The sequence below is a fragment of the Polistes canadensis genome, unplaced genomic scaffold (genome assembly GCF_001313835.1).
Source record: "Polistes canadensis isolate GaletaPanama2010 unplaced genomic scaffold, ASM131383v1 scaffold_80, whole genome shotgun sequence".
Lineage (NCBI taxonomy): Eukaryota > Metazoa > Arthropoda > Insecta > Hymenoptera > Vespidae > Polistes > Polistes canadensis.
In genome coordinates, this window is record NW_014569627.1 from 429,495 (window position 1) to 447,016 (window position 17,522).

Genomic DNA, 17,522 nt, shown 5'->3' on the forward strand with positions numbered 1-17,522 from the left:
TCTCTCTCTCTCTCTCTCTCTCTCTCTCTCTCTCTCTCCCTCTCTATCTCTCTCTTTCTATTTCTGTTTCTCTCCTTAACCTCTAAACTTGTCGCTAAAACACGTGAAAAATAGGAACTTTGGTTGATCGCCACCGAGATAGTAATCCTCGGCATGGACTCTTTTACTTCTTTCTTTCCCACCCACCCCCTCTCTCTCTCTCTCTCTCTCTCTCTCTCTCTCTCTCTCACACACACACACGTTCAATCTTCGTACTTCATCGTTACGAGTTTTCTTTGAGCGAAAATTTGGAACTTCTCCTCCAACGTGGCCCTCCTCCGCCTGGTCGGATATCTCCGGCGGCAGGAAGAAGAAGCACAGGAAGAAAAGGAAGCAGAAGAACGAGAGGACGAAACATCGTCTCCCGGTCGAAGCATTGATGCTTCTTTAACCCCTTTCTCTCTCCCTCTCTCTCTCACTCTCTCTCTCTCTCTCTCTCTCTCGTTCTCTTCCCCTTGTCAGATTATTTGAAAAACGTTGTATTCCTGAAGGAGCCGATAGATTTGCCGCCGAATGCACTCGATGCTAGGATCAGTGCACGTTCCATGACGACGATTGGTTAATCGGTCGAATGATAAGACGAAAATGAATTCGTATTAGGGGACCCGAGAAGAAGAAGAAGATGAAGAATAAGAAGAAGAAGAAGAAGAGGCCTCTCGGCCGTATCCGTGAACGTTCGGGGTGTTGTTCGTGCCGCTTATTCGAGCGCGCTCGTTGCTTCAACCGCTCTGATGATATAGCGGTCGGGTGGGGTGGTTTGGGGAGAGGGGTGCGATGCTGATGAGGGGGTTAAAGTCGGCGGTCAGTCTCAGCAGAGACTTCGTTAAGCGCGTTTTGAGCGCGTTGCGGCGAGCTTGTTTCTTTTTTCTTTCTTTCTTTTTTCTTTTCGTCTCCCCTCGACAAAAACGTATAATAAGAATAATAGTGTTTGGAACAATATAATTGTAACGATAACAATAACAATTAACAATAATAGTATGAAAATAAGAAGGAAGAATAAGAATAATAATAATAATGATGATGGGTTGGGATTATTATTATGGGGGTTAAGATAATGAAATATTAAATGAAATAAATTGCACCCGGTAAAAAAAGGAAATTGTTTTGACACGCGTTCGTTTAATAATAATAATAATAATAATAATGATAATTATCACGCGAATCACTTGGCGATAATACAAATTGGGAGTAATTAAACTCGCGCGGTTTTATTTGTCTTCCTTCCCGAATTCGAAAATCGTATATCGTAGGGTACCACCGATGGACGAGAGGGGGTTTCTTCCTCTCGGCCCTGGCCTCTCGAATCCTAGTTTCTTATGTGAGCGCGACCGCGCGACTGGTTGATGCAGTCCGCGGCGGAGCATAAGGAAGCGGAAGCTCGACGTTCTTCTCTCTCTCACTCTCTCTCTCTCTTACTCTCTCTCTCTCTCTCATACTCTCTCTCTATCTATCTATCTCTCCCTTTCGGTCTTTCTCTCTTTCCTACTCCTACCCAACGTCTCCTTCCCTCTCGATCGCCCCCCTCGTCCTCTCTCTCTCTCTCTCTCTCTTACTCGGAGCCAAGGAAAGGCGCGCACGCTTCGCCGCGGCCGCCGGCGTCGTCGACGTCGTCGTCGTCGTCGTCGTCGTCGTGGTGCCCTCCGTCTCCTCTTACTTCCTTTTTTTCTCTCTCTCTTTCTTTCTTTCCCTTGGTTTCTTCTTCCTCTGTCTATCTCTCTCACTCTCCCTCTCCCGTTCTCTCGCGATCTCCCTCGCGCGCGCATTTTCTTCTTCTTCTCCTCCTTTCTGTCTTGCTCGAACTTACTCTAGGAGAAGGTAGTGGGTGGGTGGCTGCTGCTGGTGGTGGTAGTTGCTGGAAGAGGAAAGAAAGAAGTTGGAGAAGGTGGAGGTAAGGAGGAGAGAGAGAGAGAGAGTCTCGAAGGCGGCGGAGGTGGAGAAGGTGGTGGAGAAGGTGGTGGGCAAAAAGAAGTAGATGAAAACGCTAGACGGAGAGGGTGGCTCGGAAAGGAAAGAAAAGGAAACGAAAGGAAAGAAAAGGAAACGCAAGGAAAGGAAAGGATAGAATAGGATAGGATGGGAAAGGTGAGGAGGGTTGGAGGGTGGGAAAGAAAGTAAGAGAGAGAAAGACGGTCTCTCTCTCGACGAAGAAACAGATAAATATAGATATTTTTCCTTCGGCCGAGCAGCTAAGGGGTAAGGGGGAGCAGGGGGAGAGGGTGCCAGAGGCAAGAAAAGAGTAGGTGGTGGGAGGGGGAGGGGGGAGGGGGAGGGGATAGGACGCGGCCGCTACCCGCCCTACGACCGAATTGGAAAAATGGAAATAATAAGAGTCGCCTCGTAGGGGGTTGCATGGCGGGCTCGCACGAGCTTCGTAGGGGGTGTAGGAGGAGAGGACGCAAGAGGGGTGGTAAGGCAAGGGTACGAGTTGCCGGCGGATGGGGGAGCGGGAACTCTGCGCAGTGCAGCATGCGCTCTGAAGCCACTAACTCGGGTGTTAGGGAGAGAGAGAGAGATAGGGGTAGGTGCACACATCGATTGGGGTACGTGTGTGAGTCTCACGTGTGTTCGATGGCGAAATGTGCTGAGGAGAGTGGGGTTGGGGGGTGCAAGGGGATGGTCGGTAGTGGATGGTAGTCGTCGTCGTCGTTGTCGCGCGTTTGTGTACACGAAAGGGGAAATGCTTTGATGGGATATGTCGAAACCAACATGGCTACCACACGAGGAAGAACTTTCGCACACATTGTTCGCATAAATTAACACCCCCTTATATGCCGAATGTGCGTAAACGGGACCGATTTCAGCTAGAGTTCGTACGCCGTTGATTTTCGCAACAGACATTGTATATTACCGATTAGAATAAATTGTTCGCAACGAATTCGAACGATGCAACCAACGTTCATAGGTTTACGCGAACGTACAATTGAACGTATTTCCCGTTAGAAGGAATAATGAAGAAACGAATTACGTTAAAAGCATTATCGACTAAGGAAAGCCGATTATTTCGGTTCGACTTTTTCTCTTTTCCAATTCGATACAACACTACAGCCGACAACTTGTTTTCTCTTCGCATTGGTTAAAATAGACAGATCGTCGCATGAGACACGCATACGCCACTCGAGATGGAGAAAAAGAGAGAGAGCAGGTGCTACCGATTATGTTATACACCAGACGTAACTCGGAGAGGAAAACGTGACTCCCCTAAACTAGCTAGGGTTTGTCTCTATCTCTCTCTTTCTCTCTCTCGAAAAAAGAAAGGGAGGGAATCCTAGAAAGATGAAGGGTACACTTCTCATCCTTTATAACGGTGTGCACCCTCAATTACCATTATATCCTATTGACATGCAGATACTTTCACACTCCTAAAAATAATCTCAGGGAAAAAGTTTCGAATAGCCAAGCATTTTTATTCTTTCTTTCTCTCTCTCTCTCTCTCCGTGCGGTATACCGTTCGAAAACTCGCTATCATTTGTGTTTTGGTTTTTCGGGGCGGTGTGCATCGTCCCCCGGAAGTAGAGTTTTTCATTTCTTCGAACGATTGGCCCTATTACCGGGAAGGGTATTTCGGTTCACCAAAGAGTACAACGAACCCTTCCTCCTTCTCCTTTATCTATTTCTTCTTTATTATTTTACGTCTTCTCTTTTTCTCGAGTTTCAATACGTTCTTTCCCATTCCCTTCGGAACCTTCGCTGCCAGTCTATTACCGTTATTACGGTTTCAGTTATGGTAGAAACGCGTGTCTCCTTGCTCGTCGCGTGAAAAGTCACCTTCCTTTTTACTTTTTTCTTTTCTTTTCGCCTTTCGTCTCGTCTCGTCCCGTCCCGTCCCGTCTTGTCTTTTCCCATTTTATCTTTTTATTCTCCCTTTCTCTCTGTCTCTCTCTCTCTCTCTCTCTCTCTCTTTGTTTCACCAAAACTCACCGCCTTCGTTTTAGCTTTATCATCCCCATGAACTTTCGTTAGCACGATGTCCGGGATTTCTACGAAAGTACGCCGTCGTTGCTCCTTTCCTTTGGAACATGGCCAAGTGCTGACAACTCCCGGAGTCTTTTAATGTTCTACTATTCTGATTGAATGAAACGTAATCAAAGAAATTGAACTCTCTCTCTTAAGATACCATAATGTCTTTTTCGTTTCGATTAGAACAAATATCGATGAATAATAAAGCATTTTTTTATATCCATTACTTTTATTGTTTTGTTATTTTAATTAAAAAAGTATGAATTATAGAAAAGAATCGTGATATAACGTTCCAGCGTATTATTATTTGAAACCACGTGCAGGAAAAATCTCAGATAAAATTCGAGATAAAATAAAAGACGAAGATAAAAAGAAGAAATGAAATGAATCGTGGTAGAGATAGAAGAGACTAAAGTAAGATCGTAAAGAATGAAGATTAGAATGAGAATAAGGTGGAATAAGAGTTTAAATAACGGAAGAAGAAGGTTGGGTTGGTAAAAATTAAAGAAGCGCTAAGCCCAGCGCTAAACCGAAGAACCACTTGTTGATCAAGTTGCACGAAGAGCGGCACGTTGGTTAGAGGTGGTAGCGGCACGCGGTGTGGTTGGTCGGGAAAGCAACGAAGGGGGATGCTTGCTAAGGGGGAAAAAAGAGCGTGGATATGCAGATGAGGGGTGGCCGCCCTCGTGTAACTAACTCCTAACTTTCTCCTAACGGCCGACATTGTGGTTCTTCGCTCGGGACTGTGCTGTCACGTAATATAGTACTCGAATATCATCCCCTAAATTATTCGATCTAATTTTAACAAAATTTAGGAATAACTTTTTTAACCTACGTTCGTTTTATTTATTTATCGATACAATCGCGAGGTTTCTTTTTATTCTGTTTTAACGCGAACTTTTATATTTTATTCATTTTAATACAATTAATTAAACGAATAAATAAGATAAACGAGTACATTGTTCTAATCGTGAAAAAATCAAATCAAAATTAATCGAAAATATATATATTGCGAAGTAATGAATAATAATTTAAATAGCACGGGTAAGTTACATATTATACTCGAAAAGTGTTTCAAGTGTTCTAAATTTTTCAGCGTTTAAAAAAGAAACAAGTCAAAGATAATCCGCAATCGAATTAATCTCTATGGCGTACGGAATAATATTACAGAGGATTAACGACGACTAAAGAGAGAGAGAGGAGAGATAAATTAAAATAATATTTATTCAAAAGTGTCGAAAAGTAAGATAATGATTGAAAAATGAATTAATCTTCGCGAACTAAGGTACGAGCTTAAAATTCTAAGAGCAAACAAAAATATAATAACCAAAAGTTATCTTTCCAACGTTCTCCCGTGTCACGATTTAAAACACCTTGTCTGCTTATAGGTAGAAAATAATAATAATAATAATAAGGAATAAATAAATAAAATAAAAAAGAAAGATAAAAATAAAAACATATAATGGAAAAGAAAGGAAAGGTGGGCGGAGAAAAGTTAGAAGGATGATAAAACCACGAAAGAAGACTCGGGAGACCCCGGCCAGAGCTTTCGACTTTTCTTCCTCTTCTTTCAACCGTTTTTTCCCTCCCTACCCTTTACCTAGCCAACATGCGCGCCAAAAAAAGGAAAGAAACGGACGCCTGGCGCCGGGACGACGGCGACGAGGAGTCTCGACCCAGATATACCATCATCCTAGTCGTCTTCGTCTTCGTCGTAGTCGTCTTCGTCCTCGTGTCTCCGACTTTTCTTATTTCTTTCTTTCCTCCTTTATTTCTTTCTTTCTTTCTTTCTTTCTTTCTATATCTCCCCCTTATTCTTTTTCTATATCTTTTATACCAGAGTGTTGAAAAAGCACAGCCCCGGTTACATTGGGGTAGGTTTTTCCACCCTGATCGTCCAATACTTTTGCGTTACATTTACCGAATGGCGTTCTTCTCGTGCGCATACACCGACCCATCCCCTAGAGTAGCCCTCCCTCTCCCTCTTACCATTTCGAGAACTTTCTTACGCGTTCCCATGGAAAATAACCGTCGCGGTTTTTGGCGACGTGCTTTGGTCAAATTCTTCTTTTCTTTTTTTTTTGTCTTTTCTTTATCCCCATCTTCTTTTTATTTTCTTACCTTATTTTCCATTTCTATCTCTCTTTCTTTTCTCAACGATCTAGAAAAATATCTTTGCTTTTACCGAACTATATTTTAGTCGGATTTTTCTCTGGCTTTCCTTTGATATAAAGAAAAAAAAAAAATATATCTTTCGATTTTTCCTTTTCTTTTTTTTCGTTCGTTCGTTCATTCGTTTGTTTGTTTGTTTGTTTTCTTTTATTTTTTCTTCTTATCCAAATAAAATGTTGCAGCGGGCAAACGAATTTTTCGTGAACCCCTTTCTTTTCCTATCGTTTTTCCTTTTTTTGTTTTTTTTTTCTCCTTGCGTTTACGATTGGTCGAGTGAAAGAGCACCCACCCTCGACCAAATTTATTAGATTTTCCTTTTTTTAAACACCAACGACGAGAAAGTGCATTTTGTGTTGAATACTTGACCATTTTGGGAATCGAATTATCCGTGTATAAAACACGAATGATGTTTGCGAAAGAAATACAAAAAAAAAAGAAAAATTCCTAACATTAACGATAATATTAATATTAGAATCAATATAATTTCGAAGGAAGAGTACACGTTTAACAATTATAAATACGATCTAACCTAAGGTAAACGATTTTTCACGATAAATGGATCACCCTTTAAGCTCGAATAAAACGATGGTCTACTTAAAGAGTGTAAACGAAAAGAAAGAAAGAAAGAAAGAAGAAGAAGAAAAAGACGGTAAAGATTAAAGAGGCTTGTTCTAGAAAATATTTAACGAGATCCAGACGAAGAGCTACTTAATCGCTTGGTACGGTGTAAGAGAGAGAGAGAGAGAAAGAGAGAGAGAGGAAGGGAGGAAGGGAGGAAGGGTGGAGGGAGGAAATGAAAAGGTTAGGAAGATTTCGCGCGGTTCGAAAAGAGGAATGACGTCAGCAGGAGAATCTTGGCGGGTGAAAATACGACGGCGACGTTGGCTGGTGGTATGCAGAGTAAAGTGTTTAAAGGGTCGGAACGTCCTCGAGGTAAGGCAAAAGGTTGTCTGGGGCGGCGTCTAGCCGTGTCTATCGATTATCCTCCCTCTTTGTCCACCTTAACCGATCTTTCGACTCTCTTACTCTTACTTTATAGTTTCTTACCCACCTACTACTCTCCCTCTCTCTCTCTCTCTCTCTCTCTCTCTCTCTCTGTTTCTTTTTCTCTCTTTTTTCCTATCCTTTCTTTCCTTCTGTCTTTCCTTTATTCTATTTCTATATATTGCATATATATATGTGTATGTGTGTAAACATCTATGTACTTATTCTACGTTTAATCTACAAATGTATATTAAGACTTCTTTTTTTCGGAAAAGTAATTTTATTTCTTTTTCTTAATATTTAAATTTCAATATGTATTGTATTTTCGGATTCGATAAATTCAACTTTTCTTCTGGAATTATTTGCAGCATAGATTCGAATTAAATAAATTCATTGTATTTTGCCGCGAATCATTTAATATACGAGTCGTGTGGGTTGATATATTTTTAATATTTATCAAAAAATACAAATCTTTTTCTTGGTCATATATATTAAATTTTACTTTAAAAATATAATAAAAGATTTTAACTTTTGTTTTCTCTTATTTCTCGAAACTTGTCAATCAACGAACATATATATATATAATATATAAATATAAAATATACACATAATCTTGTTAGTATCCGTCGATATTTTCCCTTAACTCTCCCTTTCTTTTAATACAGATAAAGTCGTAACCCCTGTCCACCCGCTTTACCCTTACCCCTAGTTCTGAAAGACATCGAAGACGAGGACGAGGACGAGGACGAGGACGAGAAGGACTTTCCCCTTTTGCCAGTTAGGTGCGCTCGCGCGAACTATATCGCTCCTGACCTGTCGCAAGTGGTTCACGCGGCAAAGGACTTTTGCCCTTCTTCTTTTTTTTATTTTTTTTTTATTTCTCTTCTCCTCCTCCTCCTTCTTCTTCTTCTTCTTCTTCTTTTTATTCCCCTCCTTCTCTTGATTTTGCTTACCTCGTTTGAAATTGACCCTTTTATATATATGTATGCGAACTTTCGAATAGACGACTGGTAGAAAGTAAGTTCTTCATAAATTATGAAAAAACGTTCATATTAACGATCAAGAAACTTCCAGTTAGTTTCTTTCCTTATTAGTCTATAAGCAACGAATATTATACCTATAGACTTAAACTTGTTTCTTTTCTTTTTTCCTTTTTTTATTCGTAAACCCCTTTTGTATTATAGCACACGAGTATTATTTCGAATTCATTGAACACTCTCTCTCTTTGTGTCCTTTATTAATAACTAAAATATTACATTTAAGTTTAACCATCGATTATATGTGAAAATCTTGTCTGGAAACAAAAAAAAAAGAAAAAAAATAGAGGAACAAAAAAATGATCCGTCATCCAGATGGTTTAAAAGGACGTATTTTTTCGTTTAACCTTTCTTCTGAACTTTGCACTTTCCCCAGAAAGATGACAGTTTTAAATCAGATTACTGTACTACACTAGAGTTCATTAATTAATGACGTCAATTAAAAAGAGAGAGAGAGAGGGAGATAGCCTGTTGCACCGATCCGATTAACCCTCGATTCGGTTCCGTTTCGTTCGTTTTTGAAAATAGATAGAAAAATAAAGAAAAATTAGAGAAAGAGAGAGAAAGAGAGAGAGAGAGAGAGAGAGAGAGAGAGAGAGAGAAATAAAAAGAAGAAAAAAAAAATAATCTAAGATTCAAGATGAGATAGAAAGTTGAACGAGACATTTCGTGGGCGTGTATGACGAACCGGTCATGACCTAGGCCGTCTTGAAGGGCAGACATTTTTTAATCGATAACTCATCCCCTAACTCCAGCGGCTTCTATAGATGGAAGGAAGGGTGACCGAAGGGTGAGGAGGTCGTTGACTAAACAGGCGTTTCAACCAAAGTCCGAGGAGGATCGTGGAGGCGTATAGACGACAGTATACTTCTCTCTTTCATGCCAGCAGCCTAAATAAAGGCCCATCCCTTAAAGCGGATCGCTTCGAAAACATTCTTAAAGGGGATGGAACCACCCTCGACTCTAGGCTAACCAAAAAACACTCTAATTCATTTTTGTTAATACAATCAACGTTATGAGAACAAAATATACCTAGGTATATGTTTATTATAAACGTTTGTACTGTTCTATTATTTTGGTCAACGTGTTTCTGTGAATTTAGTGTTTGAAAATATTCTTTTTCTTTTCGTTTTATTCATTCTTTTTTTAGAGACAATTTTTTTAAAAAACGATTAACGTTTGCGAACAAAAAATTATCCTTGTAAGTTTATATCTCAATTCTTCCGCTTGTTACATATGGTGTTTTATAAGTTATACAATGACGTATATTTTTGCGCGTTACATAGGTCAACATGTTTTTGTCTTACTCGTGTGTTAAAAATAGAAATTATTTTCTATTTTATTTTACTAATTTTTCTCCAGGTAATTTTTATCCAATGGAATTAACAATCGAGAAAAAATATCTACGTAAAAGATTTATTTCAAACATTATGTTTATATACAGTGTTTTATAAATTACTTAACATATGCATATATTTCTATTACGTATTTCGAGAAGCAAATAAAACATCTTATTGTTTTCCAAATCCTTTTCATGCGATTTTTCTAAAATATTAAAATCTATGTCAAGATATATTTTATTTTGATTATTATATGATCATTAGAAACACAGATAATGAAAATAAATTGGAAACTTGTGATCTCTATCTTCCAATTCGCGATTACTTTGGAAAAAATCGCGATCGATGTGTAGAGATAAGAAAAAAGGAAAAAGAAAATGATAAATAAAGAAGAAAGAGAGAGAGAGAGAGAGAAAAAAAGAGTTAACAAGAACGATAGAAAGTGGTACGGCAAATTCCCTAGGAAACGTCAAAATATTGTTTTTCCATTCTTTCGACGAGCGACGATGGCGAGACTAGATGGCACGAATGTTTAGAGAAAAAATACTCTTCCTACACCCATCGGTGTGCTGCGATCTGTATTTTTTCCCCCTCCCGCCCCCATTTCTATCCATCTCCTGGATAGCAGGATACCAGGCCATCCTTGCTTGCAAATTTCGAAAAGATAACATTTGCCAAAAACGAAAAGCCTCACGTCCGACAGTTCCTATCTACCTTCCCTTCCCTTCCCTTCCCTTCCTCTCCCTACCCTTCCCTAACGTACTTTGAACTTTGAACTTTGAACCTTTCAAGTAGCCCCGATTATATATCACATCGAAAAACGGAAACTCGATCGAAAAACGATACGAAATATCAATCGACCTTCATTACCTTACAATTCATTATTAATTACTCATTATGGATAGTTGATCCATCGAAAGAACGAAATATCATGCGACTGTAAGGAAACCCTAGAATAACATTATGATGAAGCCTCTGTAAAAGAGAACGAACGAAATACGAAAGATTTGATATCCTACGTTGATGTTTAAAATAACAACGTTTTAATAATTATCTTTTCAAATTTTAATTAAAATCATCGACGGTCAATTTATTCATCGTTAAACGCGTTTTATTAAAATCCTTTTTATTTTAGGTTTGAAATTTGTTTAAACGAAAACAATATCTCTGGGGAAGATAATCATTACTGGAGAAGAAAAAAACGAAGAAAATAAGAATATTCGAACGCAACGTTCGATTAAATATTTACTTTTATTATTTTAATGAATATTCTCGTACGATATTAATCTACCGAAAAATGAAAAAAGTAAATAAGAAAAATATCGTAGAATTGGTATAATAAGATGATTCGTACGAGAAACGTGGTGTCGTTCGGTTCGGTTCGGTTCAGTTCGTTCGTCCCGAAGAAACACGTTCGAAAGAGAAAGGAAAAGGGTAAAGGTGTCGTGGAATGAAAGAGCGTAAAATAAAAATATCACTTTCTCTCTTCTCTATTCGCTACGGTACGGGCCTGATTTTGTTAACGTTCCTCCGCATAATGCCGAGGGGTTCACCTGTTGCTTGACAGCCGAGGCTGCACAGACGCACTTCTGACATTTTAAGTGGGTACTTAGACTGCCGGAAAAATACAAGTACGTCGTAGACAATGTAATTATTTTTCAACCTTAACTACAAAGCCGAGGAACTCTCGTTTTATCATTCTTTTTTTTCTTTTTCCTTTTTCTTTCTTTTCTTTTATCTTTCGGATTTTTTATTTTTCAATTCGTCGATTCTTCTTGACAATAGAATGAATTAACAAATATGTGTATACTCGTAAGTGGATAAAATAAACAAAGAAAAAGAAAAGTCGAGACAAAATAGGAAATAATTTACTTTACGAAATTGCGACCAACAAAATTTGGCCCTGTTATTGATTTTAAATACCGATATCGTTTAGAAACGAATCGTTGATAGAAAATCGATAGAAAATCGATAGAAAATTTCGAAATCGGTCGATACATCGTCGAAAGTTCGACAAACGATATGGATTTTTTTTTTGTTCTCTATGAGAAATAATATATAACAAAAAAAGAAAAAAAAAATATATATATACATACATATACATTTCCAATGAAGGTCGACTACCTGTTGCAACGAACGAAATGGGCGCAGATGAGAGAAAAAGGGAAAAAAAGAGAGAGAAAGGAAAAAAAAGGTCAGGACTCTAAATATTCTAAATAAAAATAATTGAAGCTCGCGGCCGGTTGGTACATCGAAACTGTCATGGGAAATGGCTGCGGGATGTTGTTTAAAGAGTAAAAGAATGATTATATTGATAGAACGCTACCTGTTGCAAGTTGGCTCGGTACTACTGCGCGATATGTCGAATCGTCAATTAAAGAAACGAGGGACAAAATATCCGGGAGCCCTTTTATTAAAAGCAATGCCAATTTTCATTTTATATATCAATCGATGTATAACGCGGATACGCGACGTGGAACACGGTAGACGAATAGAAAATACCTCCAAATATATTTTCCAATAGATAAATACGTTTACTTCGTAGTAAAACAGATTTCTTCGTGATGGAAGGGAAAAGAAAGATATTAGTACCGTAGAAGAAGAATAAGAAAAAGAAGAACTGTCTTATCCGACACCGTTATTAACAGCAGTCTGTTTCTTCTCCGCCCTGACGCTAAGTTCGACGGTCGAACCCCTGAGTTTTAGGGGTTGGTAAATCCCGCTAAACTTTCCCTAAGCGAGTTAACACACGCTAGGGGCCAGCTTTGTAGCTCTCTGTTTTATCCACCGTGGATAAGGGTGGCCAAACCGACCGTCAAATCTTCTTTTGGGGTACGTTGAAAACACGACCCCACCGTGTGCTGGTAAATTTCTACCGCGCTAAATATTCTACCCTCCTATTCGAAATATAATCATGGAGATCGATTTGGGTATGGTAATGATTAAGATAAAAATTTCAGATCGGTTGTAATGACACGTAAATGAAAGAAATTATTAATAAGAGACTTATTGAACTCAAGTTGGGATTAATGTCAACGAAAATATCGTTTACTGATTATCATTAAACGTTGGCAAAGCGATCATTTTCAAAATGATATTCCAAGTGTATTTCGAACTAAAGTGCAATAGTTGTCAAGAAATATGTATATGTATATATGTACTGAATGCTCATTCTTTCTATTTGTCTATCTATTTATCTATTTCTACGACGTTCTTAAACGATAATTTGCATGTTGATTGCGGTCGAAAGTGCATACACAGCAATAGAAGACTTATCTTTACGGGCTGACCTGTCCCATAATGCCATGTGTCTTACATGCATGTTGATACCTTCCATGCCCATTAACATATGCACCCGATGTGCATAATCTGCGACAATCTATGACAATCTGCTATGCAAACCGAGGTTACGAGTCGTGTAATCAATCATAGTTTGGCATTGAACCATTGCTCGTAACCCGAAGCCTATTTTATGTTCAACCATCTTAATGACAATGTACAAGTACAAAGTACAACAATAGTCAAGAATTTCTGTCTTACGCACGATAATCGCGCTGCTTAATATTTTTTGCTTTTTTTTCCTCTTTTTTCGATTAGCATGTTATCCAAGTTTTCCCCTTTCTGATTTTATTTAGGATTATATTTATAAGGTGGATAAAACATTAAACAAGGCTAGAGATAAATGTTGCTTCGATATTTTTATCAAATAATTTCGTTGTAAAATATTATCTAACTCGTTTGAAAAAAAAAAGAGTATAAATATAAATAATCTCCGAAAAATAATATAAACAGAAATGATAATTCGGATAATCTTAATAAAGCGAATATCCCGTTATTCTAACAATAAGAATAAAAGTAGATATCGTAAACGCGCACGATGTTTAAGGAAAATCATTTTTTCCTGTCCGTTGGTACTTTAAGTACAAAGCGATAAATCTAACGAACGATGATCGTCGGACGTTGTCGAACGAGCGTGAATCACGCGCGCCCATATCGTGTACAGTATTCGAAAAAATATTGAAATAAAAAAGAGAGAGAGAGATGGAAATATAAAAAAAAGTATTTTCTAACGTGCCTCTCTGCCGTAAAATACATGACACACATGTCAATCGTCATTCCCTCTCTCTCTCCAAGTTTTCTTTCTAATCTTCCAGCTAAACTGTAAAAGTTCTAGCAACGCGTAACTCACATCGCAACTAGCCTAACCGGACATGGAAGAAAATTCTTTGGTCTTCATCGATCTAACATACCAACTGGCAAGGTTCGATCGCTCATCGTCTCGCGATAACACGTATTAAAAATAATTTACTCTTAGAGTGGTAGCAACAACCGCGTTCCTTGAGAAATCGACACGCGAGTCTGCGTACTGAAAATGAACAATAAAAAGAACAAGAAAAGGAGATAAAAAAAAATCAAATGGTTTTCCTTCGATAAAGCTTATGTTAGATTGATCATCCATACCGTTTTATAACGCAGATAACTTGGATGTACATAATACTTTCGAGCTAATAGAATATCGATGGATCTATATCTAACTACCGTTGCTTGAATCTAAACAATCGATCGATTCAAGAGGTTCGAAGAATCGCGAGTTATAAGAAAACGTTTAAAGGAATCTCTTTATGTCAGAGAAACCAACAAATTCCTACACCTACCTACGATATAACAAATCGTAAAATTATAATATACAAAGCTTGAATATTGTTTTTATTTTAATATTTCATAATTTTATCTAATAAATCAAACCCTTTGTATATATGTGTTACCGTAAAAGACCGAAATTGGAGAATGTCAAGATTTCCATAATCGCTTGTCAACACATAGCAATTAAGTCGATGAAAGACCGAGTATTTAGGTTTATTCTTATACATTAATATTTCGGATATAACCAAGCGCAACCAGTTAGTTAATATTTTTAAATAGGTATATATATTTTGTTTTTTTTTATAGATTTTTAGTGTAATCATATTTAAGAATAAGTATAATAAACACTCGTCTTTTATCTTTCTATTTCTCTTGGTAGACGCACACGCGTCTTTAAGTCGCGCCAAGTTCCGGTTTCCGGAGAATAAAAAAAGAAAAAGAGGGAAAGAGAGGGAAAGAGAGAAGAGGTTCGTGGCTTTCTTCTTTCCTCTAAGCTAGTGCGTCATTTTTTTTCCTTTTTTGTCAAGGAATCTCGACCACCCCAGATGGAAACACGTTCGATGTCTCCAGTAGCACGCGGCAAACAAGATTTAGGGGAGAATAGTCGGATTAATGGCATCCCCTATGGCCTATGGCGAGCAAGGCTGGTAAGGCACCCATCGCACCAGCTTTTCTTAAGAATCGCGAGAGATCGAAGATCCTACGAAACGATATAAGTAGTTTTATCCTCCCACCGATGGAAAAGGAAGGATCATTACACGAACGACGAAAGAATGAACGTTCAAACGATCCTACTCTCCCTTCTTGATTCCTTCAAAAAAAAAAAAAATAAAAGAGAAAACAAAAATTGCGAATGACATCGTTATTCGTAAAGCGGGGAATGGGAGAGTGTGGGGGGTTAGTAAATTAATATACAATAAGTAAACAAATAACTAGGAACGAGAACTAAGAAGGAACGCGATCGTTCGACTTAAACCGAACTCAAGAGATTGGTCGGTAAGAAATTAATAATTAATCGAAAAGAAAAAGAGAGAGAGAGAGAGAGAGAAGAATGATAGGTCCTTAAGAGGGACGCATTCCGTGTACCGAAAGGAAAGAGTTGACCGAAAAGAGAAAGAAGAAGAACCAGAAGAAGAAGATGAAGAAGAAGAAGAAGAAGAAGAAGAAAAGAAGGGAAGAGGGAAGAGATCTCACCAAAGTGGAAGCCGGTGGTCCATTTCTGGAGGAGGGAAAATATTTTCGGTTTTTACGTAGCTGGCGACCCATCTCACTCTCTCTCTCTCTCTCTGTTCTTGGTTCGCGCACGCGCTACGTCCAAGTAGAACGTTAAAGGAGGCCGAAGCCGACGCTCAAAATTCCAGTGGCGGTACCTTTTGTCCTCGCGAGTCCTCATCTCCTCTCTTTTTGCCACGGTTAGGAAGGAAAGAGAGAGAACGGCTACTAGCGGTCTGCCCTTTCTTCTTCATCTTCTTCTTCTTCTTCTTCTTCTTCTTCTTCTTCTTCTTCTTCTTCTTCTACTACTACCTCTTTTACTTTTTCCTTTTCCTTCCACCTTTACCATCTCTCTCTCTCTCTTTCCTTCTCTCTTTGTTTCTCTTCGTCGCACGCGTTGGATTCGCCTTGAAACGAACTGCAGGCATCAATCTCTCGTCAAAGCTGGACTAGTCGTAGAAATGCCAATGCAACGAGAGGAAGAAGCGTCCACTGTGTTGTTTCAAGCACAATGCCGAAGAGAGGACAGATAGTAAGTGAGAGAGGGAGAGGAGGATACTCGTTCCGCTTCTATTTCATCCTCTTTTCGCGAAGGTCGCTATTCGCCGCCTCCTCCCCCTCATCTGCCCATCTTTCTCGTCCCTCTCTTTTAAAGCCCTTTACCATCGACCGACAGAACTAATCGAATCTTGGAATATTTCTCTAACGCTCAGATTGAAAACTATCGACTCAGAGAAGGAGATCAAAGGAACGAATCGTACTTGTAAAAAAATTCTTACACATATTACGCGTCGCGTATCTCTTACCTACCTATACTACAAACAAACAAACAAATAAACCTACCTACCTACCTACCTACCTTACCGTCCACCCATCTTTCCTTCCATTCATCCATTCACCGTTCATCGTCCGTTTCAATGGAAAATTGTTTCTTTCCAAAGACAAAAGAATTTAATACGGAAGAATTATTAGAAGGTCGACGATTGTAATGATGAACGCGTATTCGCGCAATCGTTGTGTCTCATTTTTAATGACGAAACAAACGGCAATGAACGTAACGCATCGTTAAGTTTAAATATACACAATGGTAATGTTTTACGAATTAATTGTTTTCATTCAGATTTATAATTGAAACACGTTGGCGATCTCGGATGTAAAGTATTGTAGAAATGAAAAGATACATTTGCGACAAAATTGTTTATAAGTATAAAAGAAATAATAAGTATAAAAGAAATGCGAATAGTATGACTGTAATATTACGCGTTGACTCGTGTTAATCGATTGTCACAATAATCTCGGCGCATATTATTAGAAAAATAAAAAAATATCGAAAAGTGTTGAGAGAAAATCCGTTCGTTCGATGGATGAAAACGAAACGAAAGGGACAACAAATTTTCTTGCAACGGTGCAAGGACAGTAGTAATAGGTATTCGTGCTTGCCAAAACAAAAGGGGAAATAACGAGATAATTTTGTAACAAGTGCATCGATGCGTATCGACAAGCAACAGACAGTAATTTCGTATTGGTTTCACCGTTCTGAATCCTTGCGAATTCGTTGCCCTTTCGCGAGGATTTGCGGTCGTGGTCGGTCGTTCGTTCCTTCGTTCGTTCGTTCGATTAAATTCGCAACGCACATTCGAAATCTCGTGTTGAGTATATCGATTATTCTCGATGGTAAGAGACAATCATCATTGGTAAAGAGAGAATGAAAGAAAACAAATATTATACGCCATAAGAGTTTTCTAAGAAGATGACTCAGAACTGACTGAGTGTGAGAGTATTTTTTTACGATCGGTCAGACGATAATATTATACGAACCGGTATCTCAATTTTCGTCTACTAGAAATGATATATATAAAACGTAGAAAATCATCATCGTTATTCTTGATTACGTAAACGAAATGTTATCGAACTGTAAAGCGTTGAACGCTAAAATGTGCGCTTTCAAATGAAATCTCGAACGTTTAGCGACGATTTTGATAAATCGTGTTGTATCTTCGTCTCTCTCTATCTCTCTTTTTTTTTTAATCTCTATCACGAGACGAACGTTATAGAAAAATTAATTATTATTTTTACCCACAGAAATTCCTTGAAAAATATTTTCGTCTATTAGAGACAAACCAAAAATTGGGAACGA